The sequence below is a fragment of the Xylocopa sonorina genome, chromosome 6 (genome assembly GCF_050948175.1).
Source record: "Xylocopa sonorina isolate GNS202 chromosome 6, iyXylSono1_principal, whole genome shotgun sequence".
Lineage (NCBI taxonomy): Eukaryota > Metazoa > Arthropoda > Insecta > Hymenoptera > Apidae > Xylocopa > Xylocopa sonorina.
In genome coordinates this window covers 8,937,243-8,955,259 of record NC_135198.1, presented here as the reverse complement: position 1 = coordinate 8,955,259, position 18,017 = coordinate 8,937,243, and the positions used below count along the sequence as shown (strand labels likewise).

The 18,017-nt window shown below is 52.6% G+C and overlaps 1 protein-coding gene across 3 annotated transcripts in view; it reads left to right on the top strand.

Moving 5' to 3' along the window:
• Fz2 (frizzled 2) overlaps positions 1–18,017 on the top strand; it is a 190,893-nt gene that overhangs the window by 119,134 nt on the left and 53,742 nt on the right. The window contains exon 1 of one of the 3 annotated variants that reach the window (XM_076896772.1): positions 1,469–1,728. The exons of the other annotated variants lie outside the window; for them this stretch is intronic. The gene's annotated coding sequence lies outside the window, so the exon portion shown is untranslated. Of the gene's footprint in view, positions 1–1,468; positions 1,729–18,017 lie in introns of those variants that run through there. 3 annotated transcript variants of the gene reach the window in all.

The following is an 18,017-nucleotide window of genomic DNA, read 5'->3' as shown; positions in this document are numbered from 1 at the left end:
GCTTAAATTTCACCGTCCCCCTCGTTAACGAGTAACAATATACTCCGGACATTTTACTGCAACTGTTCCTCAGGATCCTCTCGAACGCCGATAACCGGTACGGTTGAATTTTGTTGCGCGTTTCAGATGAAATTTCAGCTCCGATCGTCGAGTGAAGCGACAAAGCAATACCCTCGATCGTGCCGCGAATATCAATCTCGCTGCGTTTCATTGCCATTGAACCACTTAATTTTGCGAGTAACGTCGCTTTATTGTCGTCGCTGATAAAAACTGCCTGGCCGTCCAGTCGCTCGCAGAATTCCGCGCCGCTCGTATTACGAATGCCGCATCGATATCGTTCCAAGAGAATCTGGTAGCCGTTTCTTTTCTTTTATTCATCGCGCGCGTATTGAGTCATTATTCCGTCCAGTTTAACCCATCCCTCGACGTAAATACGAACTTATTGCGTCTCGCGATTCGAATACGAACACGGAAATTCAGATGTACGTTCCGGGTGAGCTGTATCTTTCACATATCCCGGTGACAAAACAGCTTACATACTCGAATGCGAGTACAGACACTTCTAACCGTTTCCTTTGCGTGTTGAAATTCACTTTGACGACGCACAGAGGCGCCATTAAAGGAGGGACAAGGGAAGCGCATCTGAAACCCAAAGGCGATATCGGAAGAAACGCTTAAATTGAGAGAAGCGGTGTGCCATCGTCGCTAGCATCTACGCGAGCTATGAAAATTCGAGAATAATGTTTGTAAGCGCTCTGCATCGGCTCGAACAGCAACCAGGAAACGGGGCATCCCCAAACGAGAGTTCCTCGCACGGAGGAGCAGCGATCCATCGGGTTGGGAAAGGTCGGAAGTCGTGGCAGATCGATGGCGGTGAAAGAAACGCATCCGCGCGAAAGGGGCAGTCGCGTGCAGGCGATGCGACGCGTCTTTATCGGCGGCCGCGTTCAGCCGCGGCGCGGACCGCGCGAGCGCGTGCACGCGCGTGAAAGCACCGCGTAGGTGGAACGCGGCTTCTCTCCCCGTGTGTAATTGCGAAAGAGAGAAGAGGAGAGTGCGAGCACCGGGGGGGTCGAGAGAAAGTGCACGCTTGCGCGCGCGAACGCGCGCAGTTCTCGCGAGCGTCGATAAAAGCGAGCGCCGCCGGGCGGAGCGTGCATTTCTCGCGCGCCTTCCAGACCGGCAACCCGGCTGACGCGACGCAGCACGCGCCACCAACTTTTGTTCCCGGATTCGGGAAGGAGTTCCGTTGCATCGTGTGTAACCGAAATTAGTAGAACGAAAAGGAAACGGAAAGTGTGGGACAGTTCGCTCGTGGTGCGAGGTAAACGTGTCAGGACGCGGAGGACTCCGCGAATCCTCGTAGAGGCTTCGCACAGATAAGAAATCCCGTACGGATCCTCTGGCGAAGACGAGACTTGGTGTGATCGTTGCTTCGAGGTGACAGTGCGGACGGAACTGAAGGGTAGAGTCGTGGACGGAAGAGTCGCTGAGTCGACCGAGACTGAGTTATCGGTGGCAAGTTCGGGGTTCAAAGTGGTTGATGGATCGCTAGATCGAGAGAGTGACAGAGTTTCGTTCGTCTGGTGAATCGACGAGGGTTTTATCGGTGCGATAAATCGCGAGTATGTCCGGTATCCCTTGTTGTTGACGCGGCACGTAAGGAGGAACGCTACTTCGAGGACACGAGCGACGATTTAGCACGATCTGATCGAAGCCGGCTAACAGGTAAGAAGTATAGAGAGACGGACCGTGGAAGGTAGATAAGAAACGGTGAGCGAAGCGGTAGTCGTACTTTTTCTGGGCTCTTTTGATGGGAGGATTGATGTAGGATGATGGTCGGCGAGAGCCTGGAAAAGTGGAGATCGTAGCGATTGTCAGGTTGTGCTTGTTACGAAACATGTTAAAGGAAATTTCTCGCCGCTCTGTCACGATGTACGACGGCTACGAGAACCAGCGGCGCGTACCTCGTATCTTACAGTCACTTCTTTATCGAATTCAACGTTGTATTTCTAGGACAGCCACTTTTTACATATTGTCACGTGGAAGGACTATCATTAACAACCGACGATACTGTTAGTTTCAGTGGTAGATAGTGAATCCATTCCGTAAATGTATTCTTCCCTTGCCAAACTCCAAAGTGCTTTCTAAAAGAATCCACTTTTCACGACCAAGGGAACGTAGAAAACGCTGCTTAAAATTCACGGAACGCGCACCTTCGAACTTCTGAACAAGCGGAGTTCGGAGCATTCGAACTAGAAATCCATCAATTTACGCAACAGACATTCCAATCGAAATGGCCCGATTCCAAAGAACACCAGCTCCAGTATGCGGTATTAAAAGCCTCGAGTTTGAATATCTCCATTACGCGACTAGCTACAACCATCCTAGGATCGTTTCCTGCAAATTCGCCGCTCGCGTCAACCCAGCGTGAAACCCCCTGAACACCGCGCAACAGAATCCCCAATTACACGAACAGCGCAATCAACGACGCGCCATTAAACCGCGGCAAACATACTCGACCAATAACAGCGCGTGGTCCATCGTCTGTAACCGGTCGAAAGAGCGAGCGCATCGATTCGACACGGTCAGTTTCTCGCGTGCGCGCGCGACATCTTATCGGGCGACAGCCAGCGGAGGAAGAGGGTGGAACGCGCGGAGGCACCCTCGTGGCGCGTCACGGATCGAGCCCCCCCTCGTAACGAGCGCTTTGAATCGGACACAGTGTCACGTCGTCGAAACACGACGTCTCTAAGTGGCGGTCCCGCTTCATTAAATTCTGTTATCCGTCGCCGTTGGCATTGTCCCGCGCGGGCTGTCCCCGGGACACCTGGCGCAGCCAGGGAGTGCACCGACAATGGGGCGCGTACGAGCCCACCCGCGCATTATCCCCCAATTATACCACCGGTACGAACGATCGCCTGGGCGTGGCGGAAGAAGAGCCACGAGCGATCCACTCGTTACCGCGCATTCAACGCCGAAAAACGCGTACGCTCGCGAGCGGATAAGTCCCAGGATCCGGTTAGGGCAGGGGTGGATGGGGCAGAAGTTCGTACGGGGTTTCGACGGGACCGGAGAGTTTCAGGATGGATACGCGTAGCGAAAGAAGGATGTTTCGATACTGCCAAAGATTTATGCTAATACTTCGCGCTAGTATTTCGTGGAAGTTCCGTATGAATGTCAATGAGAGTCTTGAGACGCATCAAAGAAGTCTTTAGAGAAGTATCTTCTTTGGCACAAGATCATATCGTCCACTTAGTACTCGCGCGTCGAACGTGTCTATAATATAATCGGATCATTCTCTGGACCAAAATGTATGAAATTCAATGTAACCACGAAACGTCTTCTCGTGTAGTCCTTCTTGAAAGCTGCTTTCAGTATTTAAATCCCACGCAGGATCAATATCGAGTCCATTACGTGGGTATACCTTCCATCGTGGGCACCCAATGCTCTTCTCGAGCAGAGCTACGAAATTTTTTCCAACTCTTTTATCCGATGCAACATTGCACCCTTATGATATTCGAAAATTTGCGAATAATCAGTACCATGGCAGGGGTTATCTACAGGACATCTCCTGAAATTCGTCGCGGCGATCGAGGCAATAAGGCAGGCTAGAATCGGCGCGGGCGGTTCGCCAGGGGGTGGTTGGCGACGGCTTTGATAAAAGGACGGGGGGTTACAAAGGGCGAAAGGAGACACAGGTGTAGCGGAGAACCGTGGCGAGGAAGGGCACGAGGCATCCGGCGGGGCAATTACCTGCCGCCGGAATTACCCACGCGCCTCTGCATCACAATTAATTCGTAATTAAATCCTTTGGCCTAGGAGGCGTGGTCCTTTCCAGCGACGTATAGAGAGCCGTGTGGCTCCATGGCCGGTCGGCGGGCACCCACGTCCGACTGCTCCGTGTCCCGTACGAACGAGCGTCGTCGAGCGTATCGTCGGGGCCGGGGTGACAGCCGGAAATAAAGGGCCGGGCCCCGTGCATTAGCGTCGACGGTCAAAGGGTCGCTCGAATATCGACCGAGACGGTCGACAGCGTTAAATTGCCATTTGTCGGCCGGGGAATGCCTCTGATTAGCGCGGCCAGGCTATCACCCAATATGTCGCTCGACTCTCGACGGCTGCGGGATGGAAATTCGCTGGATCCGCGTAATAAAAAAATCTGCCTGCGCGTGGCTGAGTAAAGAGGAAGGCGAGAGGAAAGAGGAAGCAGAGTACATTCCTTTTTTTCTCAAAATAGTACACACAGAGTTCTCCAGTCTCTTTACCCGCTACTTTGTCAGTACGCTACAAATTGCTACGTCACAGGAGATCGTTGATCACAGCGTATCGATGCATTACCTCGACCTCCCCTTATGATTCGAATGAATATAAAATTACTGTCGTTCATGAAATTCAACGAGAAATTACTCGTCGCACCGGCGATCTAGATAGCAGCTCAGCGAACGAAATCCTCACTCCGGTCGTAGAAATTCTTATCCCCCGACGCGCCATCCGACTGGACCCGTCCGAGCGACTTCTGTCCGTCACAAAGACGACTAATATCGGTGCTAGATTGGCAATTTCGATCAAAGCGAGCTACTTGGATGGGAAAACGCGGTGGGAGACAGACATAATGGATCGAACGTAGCGGAATAAATTTCACGCTCGACACCCTGTACAGCTTGGATTCTCCTTATCGCGGGAATCGTCGCTCTCGAGAGGCCGAAAATTACTTTCCGCCATCCTGATCGCGTTTCCGATCGAGTTGGCCGGACGACGCGGAAAACTCGATACGAATTACCGCCCGGGGGTGTAATATCGGCCATCCGAACCGTCCGCGCAGCCCTCTTTGCCATCGAATCCGCGCGGATCTTTTATTCGACGCTTCTCTGTCTCCATCTGTTCGTCTTTCGTTTTCACCTGCTTCGAGGAACCTGCTCCTCCGTAATTATTAAGACTCGAGCGAGGTCGAAGCGGAAAACGACCGTCCACGGGCCGTCGTGAAAATTCCAACGAGCTCTACGTGGCTCGCGGTAATCGATGCCTCCTCTCGTCGAACGTCCAGGGCAAACGACCAAGAATGCCTCTGCGTATCCCATTGAGTTACCGTCCTCGTGCGCGCGACACGTTCGCCAGCTTTTCCTCTTGTCGACGATGCTAAATCGAGGACTCGTCGCGATCTGATACACACTCTGTCTGAGACGCGTAACGCGTACCGAAAAAATGTCTGGCCAAGACCTGTCCGTCGGTCCACTCCTGATTAATCGCTCTGAGAGAGCACAAAAACAGTTCGACGCGGCTCAAGGGGGTTGTTTCGCTGGCAGATGTTCTGCGTCCCTAGCTCGATCGTTCTAATTAGCATTTCCAGGGAAAATGGACGAAGATCGGATCGTTTGAAGCCCGCGGATTTCCAAGTACTCCAAATAGAAGAATTCAGCCGGGTAGACAGAGACGAAAGCTTTATTGCACATCGATACGGTGGTAGTGGAAAGGCATTACAATAAGTAAACAAATTGCACGTGCAATAAACGTAGCAGCTTGTCTCGAAAATAGCCGGCCTCTCTTCGTTTCCTATTCATCGATCCACCGCGTAACGCAACGCAATAAACTCGAGAGGCACGCATCGCGAGCTAATTCGTGCAACCAGCCGCGATCGATCTCGCCAGTGCAGCGACGTTTGTGCATTTCAATTGCAACCAGTTTTTTGCCCGCGCATCAGATGTGCCCCGTTGAACGTTACGACGCTTAATGCGCGCGTGTTAACGCGGTCAAACGTTCTTGCGGCACGGCCGGAACGATCGGCGCACGGCGGTTCCCTCGCATGATTACCACCTTATCCCACGGTCAGCGACCAGGAACAGGAAGAACCGTCGTAGATTGCAACCGCCGCGACTCCGCGTACGTGGATACGTATAGAAACGCGGAGATGAAACGAACGGGGGGTGTCAGGGGGTAGAAATAAAGCTGTCTGTACTTTTATGCACGCTCGCCACATCCGTCTTGTCTACGGATGAATGTATATTACTCCTGCCCGGGCTCGACTCACCCTTTGCGCGGCACGAGCCCTCCACGCGTATAGGAGACGAAGGCTGGGCTGCAGTCCTCCTCGTTCACCCTGGCGCCGGGTATCCATCCGTCCGGCGTGCAATCGTTTTTCCTTAAACCCGAGGAGCCGCGACTTTCCACCGTCTCCCACGATCCTTTTTATTTTTTCTCCCTCGATCCTGCCCTCCTCGCGATTCAATTCGAGCGGAGACTAGACCCCGTGATCCCTCGCGAGAACTAGGAGTGGGAAAGCGACTCGGTTAATCGAATATCGCTTCCAGTCGATCGAGTCGAAGTTCGAAGCCGACGACTCGCGGTGGATGCATCGACCGCGGCTAATTGTTGGGAAACACGCTCCTCGCGTTGCCGCTCGAAGGGATATCAGCTGGATCGGGAATGTTTCCCGATAAGGCCGGTGTACGCTCGATGTAGTTGGCGCTACGACGTGTTTCTTTTTAATTACGATTTATTTGGTGGCGACGGGGAAAGGTTGTGCAAACTACGCGATTGTACAGAGCGACGCAGAAATGGTGGCTGAGCGCCGTTGGCGATCGTTCCTAGCTGGCAATAGCGAGGGACGAAATGTCTTCATAGATTGATCTCGATAGGCCGTCGGGAATGCTGTTCGAGGCTCGATAAGGCTCGGCTGCGTTCGATCACGATTTATTCATCGATATCGGTGAAAGTTTTTTCGTTAAACACCCGTTTTAAGCTCTATCCGACGTGGAATTTGGGGGATTTATGTGTATCCGACACGTGGGACTGTATGGAGATGCAGGGACATTACAATGCTTTATCTCGTTCGTTTTGTAGTTTTAGATAGAAGATAAGACACGACTCGGTTTTAGAAGATTGAACACCTCGATTTGTAGACTGGCTAAGATTTAATCCGACGTGACGGGTTTACGGCGACATATGTGGAAACCTGTCGGAGAAATCGATATAAGCTAGGGATTTTTACTTCATTTATCTCCAGAGATTTGATCGTCGCTATCGACTCTCCTTTGACACGCAGCCATTTATATTTTGTCCCGTCATTAAAATATCGATAGCTTAAGACACTCTGAATCCACAGTGCTAGGAGTGTACGTGTATACATATGTTGAATTCACTATCATTGAAAGGGTGATCATTGAAAGTAACGAGCAGAGCGTACGAATACTTTTGTAATCAACTCTGTGATAGCGGTGAACGCATATTCAGCGTACTTAGAAAATGAAACATTACCAGAAACTCGATTACGACGACGTTCGTAAACGCGGTCTGGATAGGGAATCAGTCCCAAAGGATCCTCCCTATCTTCTGTTGCTAAACTTCCGCCACTGTGCCGCGTCTTTGACGTCTCCTCGAGTCCCCGCTTTGTCTTTCATCCCTCAACCCTTTACTTTGTGCCGCGAAGACGGTGGCACATCCCGGCGGTGTTTCCACTCGCCCCCCAGCAGTCCTATCCGCGCTGGGCGTGCCGACAAAAACCTACTTCCCGAAATTACATATTACTCGCCTCGATAAGTGTAATTAGATCGGGCGTGCAACGTCAAAGGGCGCAATGCCAGCATCGCCGTTGCGTTTCATTTTCGCGTCCGTTGGAAAAAATCACAGAGAGGCTGCCGGCTCCATTTTAAAATTGACTTCGACGGCTTATCAGCCCATTACCAACGGCGCGCACAATAGTCAGTCATCCAGCGACCTCATTTCCCGTGCGTGGTTCCACGAAGGGTATCCGTGGCAATATCTCATTCGCCTACCGTCCACTCTGCAACGCGGTACAATACCACCCCCGACTACCTTCTCGTCGAGGGAGGCGCGCGCGATAGTTTCTAACGGTTCCCGTCCTTCAGTAGGACCTTTCATGTAGCTTTATCCCTTCCACGAACTGGGATTAGAGCCGCGGGAATTACAGACACCAGGCTTGCGAAGGGTGTGTATCAAAGGGATTGGCTTAAGCAACTCTAATAGTATAGAGGAAGCACTAAAGAAACGAAGAGTTAAGTTAAGAAGACAGTTGGGCCTCGAAGCGTGACTAGGAGACCAATTAGAACCTCGTCGATCAGAAATGAACTCGCGAGAAAGGCACGAAGTAATATCGCCGGTAACGCCATTACGGTGTACACCGCGGTTCGCAAAAAGCGGTGGCTCGCGCGCATAAAACGAGGCTGACGGTCGCGCGCGCGGTCCGTGGCGCTCGTTAAAAAACTCCCCCGCCTTATATACATATCGGAACGGCGTTCACAGAAAAGCTCCTACGCCGCCTTTGTGGACCCAGAAAGTCGCGGCTCGCGTGAAACGCTCTGTACGTATCTACGAGGCTACGCTTCCCGCTGCGACCGCGCTACCCGCCACTGAACTCTCGGCTAAAGGAAACGCTCTCTTCGAAACTTTCTGTATTTTCATGCAAATTCTCTTCGTTCGTACTCCCCTCCCTCTCCTCTTTCTGCCCTTTACGCAAGATTCTTCGCGAAACACGCGAACGTTGTTCCTCGTTCTTTCACCCTCTTCGTCCCTCTCTTTCTCCACGTTCGGTGGCTTCGTGCGTCTCTACGCTCTCCAGGCGACTTGGCCTTTCCTTGCTCGTCCCGTGACGCGACTTCGCGTGCGCTCGCCACACGGCCGTTTTTCGGTTTGCATGGCCGAATAATTAGTAGTCGCCGTACGTCCCCAAGGCCCCTTTTTTCGTATGCTACGCGACCAGTTTAGGGGCCACGAAACCCGACGCTCGCCGCACGGGAATGTTTTCTACGATTTTCCCCGGTTTTTCGATGGTTCCGTGTAACCGTCCCGTCTTCCAGCGATCCACGAACGCCGTCACGAGCTGCGATCTCGTACGAGCTGTCCCGTCGAATGCCGGCTGAATGCGAATCACCGTTTAGCGTGCATCGACGCACCGGCTCGAGCCCCGACGACCTGCCCAGCTTCCGTGATCCCGATTGGATAAGGAGGATCCATCGTGGGGTTGGAACGCTTCGTGGTGGAGTCAAGCGACTCCTCGAGTTGCCATATTTTATACCGCACGGTTGATCTTCGAGTGAGCGAACGAGCGAACGAAATTGACAAGTTTTCCAGAGGAATTTCCTGGACGATGCGTAATTTATGGAAAAGTCGTAAGAAAGACGAAATCGTAAGGCATTAGACAGTATTTACCTTTCCTCGAAGGGAAGCGGATGGAGGTGGAGGTTCAGATTTTGATGCGTAAAGGCGTAAACGCTTTGGAGGGCTGGCACGTCGAAGCCCTTCGTGAATAACACGTTTGTTCCTCCCAAAGAGGATTACGGGTTTCCCTCGCTCGTAAAGATTTCGACCCTTAACTTACAGGCTGTCACTTTGCGCGTTCCCTGGGAGAAACGTTAGGCTTGGCGATGCATCCTCGATTCAACGGGCTATATACGCGTTCTTGTTCTGGATTAGAAGCGGCCGATTATCGCCGTGGAAAATAATGTCGCGCCTCTTCGTCGAGAAGAGGCGCGCAGGGGCGAGGGAAGGGAAGAAGAATTAATCGGGCAAAGTGTTTGAACGTGGCGAGACGTAAATCCTTTCGAAGACGAATAAATCCCTGTCAAAACACGATTGGAACCGTGAAAGGCTGTCGCCCAGGGATTTTCGACACGTTCACGGTTCTGCCGCCTATTTCCGGTACCTTGTTATACTTGTAGATCGAGATACGACAGGTCATTTCCTAATGCGCGAGATTTCAATGCAAACGGCCGTTCGACGCTTCACAATACCCGTCCTCGAGACGAACAAAGAGTAAGAAAAATTTTACGACCCTCTAATAGCAATCTTTCCCGCACATTTTCTTATCAGCGCGGTCGAATCGAACGCTTGCGAATGCACGACGCGTCGGACTACGCGGGAAGAGCGGTTTGGCTGGGCAAAAATAGATTAAATATCGCGAGTCGTAATTTATATTTTGTATAATGACACGGTAGACGCGGGATGTATAGGTATGCATGTAGGATGCACTAGAAACCGGTGATCCTTGAACGATTTCAATCTCCGCGCGCACCCTGTGTACAAACGGTACCGTGTCGAAGCCAGAACAAGCTCGTACGATTACGATTCCCGGCATACCTTGTCACACCCAGCTGCAAAACACGGTGCCAGTGCCCGTTAATAATTCCTGCTCGGGGTATCCATCCGAGCAAATTGATACACGATAAGATCGCCGGGGAAACACGCGAAAAAAGCGAAATGGAAGAGAAAAACCGGGAGAAAAACGAGAGAAAGGAAACAATGAGGGAACGATCGTTTCCATCGTTTAACGAGCCACGAAAGTCCATAGGCATCACCGACGTATCTGGGAACTCTGATTGGATTAATGCATCGACCCGTTCCGAAGAGGAGAAAAACGAAACCGAACGAAGAAAAAAAAAAAAAGGAAGCGAGACACGTTCGTGTTGCGAGGCGAATATCGTTGGCTGGCGTCCGTTTTATCCGTATACCGGATCCAGCATCGGATCCGGAGGATTGTTCCGTGGCCCGATCGTGTCCTGTCCGATGTCGGTACCCCGTCGTGCCTTGGTGGCTGCCACGCAAGCGATAGGTATCTCGTAACCGAGGATAAATTGGCATTATTTATATGCCCGTCACGCGTTTCATTGTCTCGTAGCTGGCTGGAGTAGCTCGTTCGCGATGCCGCAATAAAATAATAAAACCATCCGTCCTTCTCTCTCCTCCTCCTCCGCCGTGGCCTCATCTCGCTATTTCTGTCCTAGAAATTTGCGACACGGGGAAGCCTCGCACGAGTGTAGCCTCTTCTGAAAAGTACGAGTCTGTCCTATCCGAAGCGTACGTATCGAGCGTCGAATCTCGTCTGGCCGCGAGGACCCGCGGAAGCGCGCCGCAGACGAGAAGGGAATTTCATTTTCGAGTTGATACAAAGGTAACAAGGCGTCGTTACGAACTTTGAGCTCGTATCGCGAGAGAAACATTTTTCCGTGGTACGTACGCTCTCCTCTTTGTACGCATTGACTGCTGGCGGAGGTCTGCGGGTCCGCGGTACGAACGGGGTTGCTCCCTTCCGGTCCCCCGTTCCTTACATTCGTTACATCCGCGCGGCTCCTCGCCGGTAAATGAGGCTGTGCGCGATTTATGGCGAGAGCTTTTTAAATCGTACCACAGCCCGGGAACCGAGGCTGTATCTCTCGCTACTTTCCCTCTCCCCCTTTTCTTTCCCTTCCCCGAGGCGAATGATAAATTAATTCTACCCCTAGCCGCGAGCGCGACCGAAAAGATTTCTCGTACCCGACGAGCCTTCTCCTTGGAAGATTTATCGCGCGCGACCAAGCCCCTGGCGAGGAAGAATTATAATTCCGTGACGCCAGGGAACAAAGTGTCGTGGGTCCGTGGCTGAAGGTGGACCAGCGAATTTCGCGCGATTTTTATGTACTCCGTCCCTTATAGTCTCGCACTGGCTGTCGCTTCCTTAAGGCCAAACCACACCCTTCGTCTCGTAGTCAACTTTAAATGTGAAAGAGTATGGCAATCCATGCTGATTAAAAATGTTCAACTCTTTCGATGCGATCTATGCGCACATTCGAAGGAACCGTAAGAACTGTACGCGCTGGTTCGGTCGAAGTCGAGGCGTAGGCTTTCGAGGAACGGCAGGAACGGTAGGTGAAACGCCAAAGAGACAGGCTTCTGGTCGTCTACGTCCGCGAGGAACGCGGAAAGCAGGAAGTCGAGAAAGAGAGAAACGAGAGGGAGCGAGCGAGAGGCAGCGACAGGGTGGACCCGTAGCTAACGCGGCGTAAAATCCAGCGGGCACGCGCCATTTCACTTGGCCCACGGCGGCTCCTTTTCCATCTCGGGGCCGCTAACTGCTTCTCGACGGACGACTCTTCCCGACGTCCCGTCTTCTTCGTCTGGCTCCCTGTTAACCTGCGCGCTCTACAAGTCCGTCCCATCGTCGTCGCCCGGGGTCATCGATTCACCGGCAGCCCGCAGTCTTTACGCTCGTCAACCGAGCCATTCGTCGATGTTGCGTGGAAAATCGCGTCGCACGCTTTTTAGTCGATCCTTTTTAGCTCGATCGACACGGCGGTCGATGGGCGTGCGCCTCTTCTGGGTGCTCGCGATCGATCTCAACCGCTCCGAGGAGGGACGATTGGCTCGAGCTGTTTCCAAAAGGGATCCGTTCAACAGGGAAGTTGTACTCCTGTTGCTTCGAGCTTCTCTTAAGTAGTTATACTTAATAGGTTCACCTGTCGAGAATAATCGCAAAGCGATGAAAACACTTGTGCAGTCGGCAAGGGGTCAGCAATTTAAATGGCGCGAGTTTCTCCGAAGTTATAATGAAACCGTCAAGAAAAGTACTTTATTTCCCTTGGACGGAAAGTTTCCAAGGAGAAGTATATTCAGCAGCCGAGACGATATTTAGTTCAATTTAGCCAAGCACAAGCGCAGACGGGGTGTAAATAATTACCGCAACTATCGTTGCTCCGTGGAAAACTTACGACGTCTCGGCCCTTTGTTTTCTCGAGTTATAGCGTCTGCCCGGCCGCTCGCCTGCCGGATATTCATTCCATTGTCTCCGAGGGGGTGCAACAAAGGTGTCCCAATAAATTTTCGGTACTTGCACCTCGACCGTCTGCGCTGTCTCACCGTGACGCTCGCATTATAATCTGTCTGGCCCGCGACGACCCGGCAATTACCGTCAGATCAATCGACAAAGCGGAAACGAGGCAACGATACGTCGAACGTAAAAAAGGAAAAGGGAACGAGAACAAACGGAAACAAAGTGGAATAGCAGCAATTGGCTTGCGCGCGTTGTTTCCGATCAAAGCGGAATAATTCAGCTGGAAGGCAGTGTCGATGAAGCCGCGAAAATCGCTGAAAATATGCACGTACACGCGTGTGTAGACTCTATCCGCTTCTTTCACGAGGGGCAACGAAGTTCGTCAACCCTGCAGTCGAATGCAACCGGCTAAACGCGTGAATCGATCCTCGGCTTTGGATGCCGGGCGCAACGAAATCGTTCGTATAAACACGGACAATAAACGCCACGCGGTGTCGTTTTGAATTTTTCGAGGTATCGCTCGCTCGCTACCAGCATTGTACGGGACAAATTCGTTCCCTGTTTGTCCTCGTCGGTTGCTTCTCTTGGGTATTCTAGAAAGTCGGGAGACGGTGAATCGCTGGTGAGCTCGTGACGCGGGAATAAAACAGGCTCGGGGCTACACGCGGCCGTAAAATCCTTTATATGCCACCGAAATCGTTAATAGACTCGCTGGTGGTTGTAACAATGAGCGTGTAACCGGTCGAGTTCCGCGGACTTGTCACGGCCTACGCCATTGGGTGCGATAAATTCTCATTCTTTTCACTCTCTCGCTCTTCCCGTCCTCCTACCTTCTTCCCACTGTTCCACCCGTCTCTGTCGTTTTTTACTTTTTCCACCTTTTTTTCTTTTTCCTTTTCCTCCTTTTACTCTCTCTCTCTCTCTCTTTCTGTCTTTCCGTCTCGCTACTACGCTCCTTCTGCCGTTCACCGTCGAGAACGTTGTTCGTGTACTACCACCTTCGAGAGTCCTCTCGCCACACGGTTACCGAAGAGAGAAGGGTCGAGGTGTGAACGAAGAACCGCAAGTGCCCTGGAAAGTGCCACCCCTCCGCGACCCCCCTACGGTAACCCAACCCACCCTGCAGGACCTGGCCGGTTGCTGGACGAGTTTTACACGGTTATGCATTGGACAGCGTCTCCGACGCGTCGCACCCACGCGCGTCCAAATGGCGAGAAAGAGTTTATCATACGCGGAATGTTCGGAACGTGCCAGTACGTCGCGCTCGCGAGACAGGCCCTAGAACGAGACACGTCGACTCGGGAGATTCACGGTGCCGAGTAAATGTCAACGACTATACGTACGCGAGTACAAGTCCTTGGAGAACAGAATTCCCCGCGAAGAAATTGAAACGTACGCGGCGCGTTACTCTTCTTGCCGGTGTCGTCGAGCACGATTACCTGACCGGCGATCGGGGATGGATGGTCTCCCTTCCGAGAACGCGCGACCGCGTTTCTTCTCATTAGAAACGCAGAAAAGCGATGGATGGGAGCGTGAGTGGACGATTTAAGAGGCTTCCAGTTGGTAGCGGTGCACCGGCCGTCGATTACGAAACGACGTGAGTCCCGTTCTACGATGCGTGGCACCCGAGTGTTTCTACGCGTATCGTGGCTCGCTTCGAAAGGGGGTGGCGATTCGGTCGTGGCGCAACGGAAACGGTGCGTTGGAAAATAAATCGCGGGCCTCCGTGCCGTATGTAGTCGGTCGCGCACAGAGGCGGCAGGTTAGGGTGATTTAGTGGCGATAATTCCGGGGAAACGGACGGATTAACGCCGCCGATTCGGTGGATTTATCGGTCGACCGATGAAATTTATTAGCCACACCGGTGGGATCCTTTCCTAGGAGCGAGAGGATCCGCGATACACGTAGGTAACGTTAATTAAAGAAGATTATATCCGCGCTTTCGATCATCGGTGATAGAGGAGCAAGGGAGCGAGGGAGAGAGGGAGAGAGAAGAAGAACGGTGCCTCGGATATACGGTGCAAACCTAACAGACACGCCCTCGAACGATCGAAACGCTCGTTCGTCGGCCATCATCGCGGGCCTGGTCGAAAGGTTCGGCGATTTATGCGCGGTTCTATACACACGCGATACAACCTGTTCACGTACACGCACGGGCACGCTGTACGGATGCTCTCGCCTATCCATCGATTCCGCGGCCGACAGGGGTGGGTGCCTCGACGCTGCTCTCCTTCGTACGACTTAATTGGGCAGCGTCGAACAGGGCTGACTACCGCGACCATCAACGCCGCGCTCGCGATCTTCGACGCCTCGTTCTGGCCTTTTTTCCCCGCTTCGATATGCGCGGTCGTGTGTGCGAGGCGGGGGCCCAGCGTTCCCTTTCCCGGTAATATTTTGCATTCCTAAGGGTCAGCCGTGAGGCTTGCGTGGCTCGGTGGCCCGTACGATATTCGAGGTTCGATTTACTGCGCTATGAAACTCGAGACACGCCTTTCGAAACGGGTGTTCATTAGTCATCCGCGTCAGGAGGATCGGAGGATCTCGAGTTTGCAAGTATAATAAATGCGAGGTACGTCGGCGCACGATGAAGTACGATAATTGCGGAACGCTGCGAAATTGAAGGGCCGATGAGAAAAGTGATGATAGCTCGTTGTTGATTTCTCGAAAATCGAAAATCGTCTAGCATTTTTCAACTTATCAATTATTTAATACTGTTCGCTCGTTCAAACCCGCAACACTTCATCCTTAGAGTCGCGCGAAGACACGGGTAACTAAAAATCCACCGAAAATGCACTCTCATCGTTCCACACCCCATCCAGCTCGTCTGATCTTTCAGCTTTCGCGCACTCCATCATCCCCGGCCGTCGTCGTTTGTCCCCGTTCTCGTCGGGACGAAACTTTCCGTCGATCGATCTTCCCGGTCCCGGCTCGTTCGGCCGTGTTATCGTCGCCAACCTTTCGTCAACTTAATCTCCCGACCGGGTACTCTCGTACTTGCTCGCGAACGTGACAAGACCACGGGGCTAATCTCGGCCAGCGATCGTTCCTCCCCGGGGGAGAAGGAACCGCAGGTATACGGCGTCGAGGGACGGGTGGGCGTTCGATAAACATCGACAACCGGACTTCCAGATTTCCCGCGATCTCTGTCCCAGGTAAAGATCCCGATGCACCGAGTTTCCGTCAACCTGGAACGGGGTTGTTCGGTTGCACGGGTTTAACGCTCGACAAATCGAAGACTGTTCTCGATCTGCCACAGGCGTCGAGTATTCCCGACCTGGTGGATTCTTGCGGCTGGTAGATTCGTTAACTCTTAATTGGTAGAACGACGTCTAGGCGAGTCGTGTCCCAGCTCCGGAATACCTGATTCGTTATCTGGGTACACATCCGTAGTTTATGTTTGAACTGCGATCGGCCCCCTGAGCTTTCGAGTAAGGCGTTCACAAATTTGTATAACTCGGAAATAATCGAAGGGTGCGAGAGGCAAGAGGAGCAGGGACCAGTCGGGGAACTGAGATTCCACGAGGCGAGGCGAGTCGAGATTGAGACGAGGAAGATATAAGAATATTTTTTCCGTTTCTCTCGATGAAAGTATATTCAAAACGCTGGTTTCGAACGCTCGTTATCGTTCACCTTAGGTTCACCCGTGCTATCGATCATTTGGGTTGATTTGTCGCTTTCGATTTAATGTCGGACAAGGAACATTCGTCGATTAGGAAACTTGTCGTGTACCGCATTAGTTTCGGTCCAAATATAACGAACGGAAATTCGTACGAACCGAACGTGGCGACGAATCTCGAGTATCTCCAGTCCCGCGTGAAACAAGATAAAAAGCCGAGATTAAAGAAACACCGTTAACGATCAGAAAACAGACAGACTTACAAATCAGCCTAACCTACTTTCCCCGTGGAATTACCTAATCCAGCTAATCGATCGAGTCTCGTTCAAACAAACACATGAGTCACCGTGCCTCTTTGATCCCATCGAAATCGACTTCGCCTCGGCAGCAGTAGGCTCTCTCGAACGAACCAATTGACCGTTGAACGACATCAGCAATCGATGGAATTATGACGGCGGCACCGCGGGAAACGGTTCAACCCGTATGCCACCACTCAGCCGTTGCCCCTCGAGGATTTAAGGAGGCCACGAGAGGACTCGTTACCGCGTTACAACGCGTCGTAAACGACGCGAATCGCGGAGGGCGGCTCCACGAGAGATGCCCGCCGCGGCGTCTGGCTATCGAGCCAGTAATTGGAAAACGTCTAATGCCGATAGGCGGCGTGCAAACTGTTTGCGCAACCGGCTCGCGTGTAAAAACCGCTGAGTCAATTTCCATCCCTTTTTTGGCTATCGACCAGGTACGCTCCCGTTCGCTCCGGTTCTCTCTCGTTCCGTACACCTGGTCGCGAGACAACCATGTAGAATTAGCCATAGGAACTCGCGATCAGCCCCGTCTCGTCATCGTCCACTGGCTACTCGATCGACTCGCTCGACGAAACCAACGTTCGAACGGTGTTTAAATTATACACCGCGTTACCGTGTACTTTAGACTCGCGGACTCTAATATCGGAACTTTTGAAACAGCTCTCTCGATACGTCCGAACCTTCTCTGCTATCAAAACCGAAGTGCAGTCCCAAGCTATGTCCAACAGACATCTCGTAAAACAATTTCGCGCCATCCGCCATCACCGCGAGCGTCCTCGTTAACGTTCGAATAGCTTCGAATTAAAGAAGGAACCGTTCCCCGATGTACCTGAGTCCGCAGATATGAGTCCTCGACGGCCTCGCTCGTCCGCCGCATCATCCTCCGTCCGCCTATAAATGCAAGAATGGAAGGAGGAAGGGGAGCCCCCCGAGCGATTCGAGTCCGCGGTGCATAAAAATCGCCGGGTCCGGAGATTGGTTTCAGGGAAGCGAGCCACCACGACAGCTCCGGTATTTGCTTAACAACCGGTTCTCGGCCCCGTCCACGGTTAGATCGTCGCGAGATGCGCCGAGCGGGGTCACGATGAGAACCGCTGGCGTATCGGTCGTCATAAGTCACTCAGCGTGTGGCGTACAAGGTACACGGGTCCGTATGTAGGACCCATGGGCCCACTCTCTCTTTCTTTTTCTCCCTGGAGCGTTGTTCCTTTTTTTTTCCCTTCTTCTTCTTCTTCCCCTCCTCGTTGCCCTTTCCCGTTTCCATTCTCCGTCTGCGTCGCACCGTCCACCGGCTCGACTCGGACCCTCTTCGTCCAGACACTCCCAGACTGTCCAGGACATCGCGTCGTATCCCGCTGCGTTCCGCGTCAGATCTAAGTGGTTCCTCTCGTACGTTCGCCGGCTGATCCCCCGTTGTACCCCCTTAATCCAGCCGTGGCATCGAGTTCGCCTCCTCCGGCTGCCTCGACGGAGATGGGAAAACGCCGATAATTGATTCCGCCGTGGTCTCGCGTACTGGACAGCCGGAGAGAACCACCGGCGACGTGGTAAACGACGC